This window comes from Corylus avellana, chromosome 8 (assembly GCF_965113065.1).
Source record: "Corylus avellana chromosome 8, dhCorAvel1.hap1.2, whole genome shotgun sequence".
Lineage (NCBI taxonomy): Eukaryota > Viridiplantae > Streptophyta > Magnoliopsida > Fagales > Betulaceae > Corylus > Corylus avellana.
Window position 1 is genome coordinate 11140691 of NC_142497.1, and position 3226 is coordinate 11143916.

Genomic DNA, 3226 nt, shown 5'->3' on the forward strand with positions numbered 1-3226 from the left:
TTGTCGAAAGACATGGGCCTCCCTGGCTTCAGGGTGGGCATAGTTTATTCTTACAATGACGCTGTCGTGAGCTGCGGCCGGAAAATGTCGAGCTTCGGATTAGTTTCCTCGCAAACTCAACACCTCCTTGCTTCAATGCTGTCGGACGAGGAGTTTGTCGGGAAGTTTCTGTCGGAGAGCTCGAAGAGGCTGGCGAAGAGGCGCAGCATGTTCACCAAGTGGCTTGAGGAGGTGAAGATTTCTTGCTTGAAAAGCAATATCTATATATATATATATATACATCCTCAAACGTCTGTTTTTCAAGGAGCCTACGCAAATCCATCCAAACAAAAAGCCCAGCTTTGCTTTTCAAGCAAGAAATCTCCACCTCCTCAAGCCACTTGGTGAACATGCTGCGCCTCTTCGCCAGCCTCTTCGAGCTCTCCGACAGAAACTTCCCGACAAACTCCTCGTCCGACAGCATTGAAGCAAGGCGGTGTTGAGTTTGCGAGGAAACTAATCCGAAGCTCGACATTTTCCGGCCGCAGCTCACGACAGCGTCATTGTAAGAATAAACTATGCCCACCCTGAAGCCAGGGAGGCCCATGTCTTTCGACAAGCTGTAAACAATGTGAATGAGATCGCGGTTGCATTCCATTCCTTCTATGATTTCGGAAATGCCTGTGAATGTCGGGGAGCCGGAGACAGTGGCTGAATATATTTCGTCAGATACTAAATGGATGTTCTTTTCGTTTACGAAGCTCACCAGGCTTCTCGTTGTCTCAGTGTCTAGCACAGTGCCCAGAGGGTTTGATGGGTTGGCAATGAGCAAGCCCTTGATCTTGATGTTGTCTTCTTGGGCCTTTTCATATGCTGCTTCTAGCGCTGCTTTTGTTATTACGAGCCCATTCGAGCTATCGCAATCAACAGGAAGTATCTGCACCCAGTTCCCCACTCGATGTCCCTAAAAAATCTGCAATTAAACCAAAAAAAAAATTAAAAGATTAATTCATCTTAATCATATGATAATACTTTAATAATACATTAAATTATTACACGATGAGCATACGTGTAAACATAAACGACCTATGCTGCCCACACTATTTGTGGTCCAAATACTGATTGCAGTGGGAATAAAAAAATAAAGGCTGACAGGTGGAATCTTTAACATCTTGTATCCTTTTTCTGTGACTACGGAAATTGTCCAAACATCCAGCTGTGGACTGGAATTAGGTGATTGCCCTCCTCTCTGGATTGCAGTATGGGGCTTGTAGGCCAATACTCAATATTAGCAAAGGTCCACTAGGTCTAGAGAGGTTTTTTTTTTTTTTTTTTAATAGTAATAGCATATACTACACTCCTATTTTATTAGGTTAATGTAATTGTGCGTATTAGTTTTTGATCAATCAAGGAATTTTTTTTTTTTTTTTTTTTTTTTGAGAATTGAAAAGAATGAGAGTGAAGAGAGAATATAATATGTGCTTGACCTATCTTATTGACGCAAAACGTTACGTGAATTGTTGCCACTGGCTTACTTATTAGTAATCGGAAATTGTGTAATTGACCTCCTAAGAATAAATAAATCAAAAAATATTTAGAAGAATTGACTCTGACACGAGTAAGTTTCCTGGAAATTGTGAATGTCAGCTTTCTATTGGGTATGGTTTCAGACTTCTACTACCTAAACTTTGACAAGGCATCTTTGGGAGAATCCTGCTGGTTTCTTGATCTACTCAGAGCGACGTGGTCAAGAGTCAAAGACCATGACTTGGACCCTAAGTTTGGATAGAAATTCTCTAACAATTTTGTTATACATTCCACTTCTTGTTAAGTCACTAAATTCATCATTTTTTATATTAGTAGTTTCAAGTTTACATTTAATTTGTTTCCATCATTTGTTTAATTTTTGTGAAAATAAAATAAAAGTGTAAAAGCGATAATGTCCGTACGCTGAATAATAAGGTGAGGGTACAAGGAAAACATCGCCGGGATCCGCCAAACAGAAGGTGATTAGCTCGTTTGCTCCGGTAGCTCCGCCGCTCATGACTATACGGTCAGGATCAAATCTGACCCTGTTGCCTCTTACTCTTCCCATAAAGTTCGCTACAGCCTGACAATATTTAACACAAACATATTAATATTATTGCCAAAAAAAATGGCATTTCTACTTCTACATTTCTTCGTTTATGTAACTTCATCATCATTTTACAAGTTAAAGAACAAGTTTATGTATGTATATATACTTGTCTAAACTCCGGCAAGCCATGATAATCCTGAAAGATAGCAATATTCTTGAACTCATTCACTCCCTCAGCTGTGCAAATGGAAGCTTTAGGATTTTTCCTAATCCACTCTTCAATCAAATCAAAGCAAAGCTGGAACATAAACATAAACAAACAAACAAACAAAAACATTTAATCTGCATGTTAACGCGCATTGTAAGTGAGATATTCAAGCACAAAAATATTAAACTCCATGCACCAAACCTGATTTCCTGCAAGCCCCATCTGGATAACTCCATCCCGATTTGTAGAAGGGTGATAAGGGTTGTGATCATACGCCTTCCATCCATCGAAATAAGGAGAATTCTCACCATGTCGGTCGTTGGTTGCAATTTTAGACAAAAGCTGGTGATTCTTACTCAACCCCATTTTCAGCTTTCTCTACAGCAAGCTCACTAGGAATTAATAATATTATGAATATTATAATTATTGTCTAAAAATGAGTGAGTAAAATACTGAGAGAATGTGGGAATTTATAGGCAGCTGGCGGGGAGTTGGAAACGAAGAGATCGAGGAAACAGAGATAGAAAAGTCCATTTCAAACTTCAAAAGTTTCGAAAAAGAGAATTTTTGAGTGGCAGTTTTGGTCAACGAATGCGTAATGGCTTGCGTGTCAGTGTGCTCGCAAATCAAGCATTAACACCCACGTGTGAAAATGAACCTCCTTGTACATGTTTTATTTTTTTGTTCATCTTGTTTAGAAAGTACGATGTTTCTTTTTGCTCTTGCCGTGAGTTTTCAATGGAAAATAAATGCAGGAAATCCGTGTGTTCAAGATATAGAGCACGCCGGCGTGCTCTATATCATGAATCATGACCCTTTCTAATTTGGTAGGCGTAGGCGTTGGTGCTGACTCGGAATAGTTTTGGGGGTCACTTTTTAGAGTTGTCCTGTGCCGAAAGTTAACTCTCACAATGCGCCAACTGTACTTCTGACAATAATTAGATTTTCTTTTTCCCGATTTC

General features: G+C 39.6%; 1 pseudogene; it reads right to left on the minus strand.

Moving 5' to 3' along the window:
• Positions 1-211: 211 nt before the first annotated feature.
• On the minus strand, positions 212-2630 carry LOC132162929 (1-aminocyclopropane-1-carboxylate synthase 1-like; annotated as a pseudogene).
• Between the last annotated feature and the right edge of the window lie 596 nt (positions 2631-3226).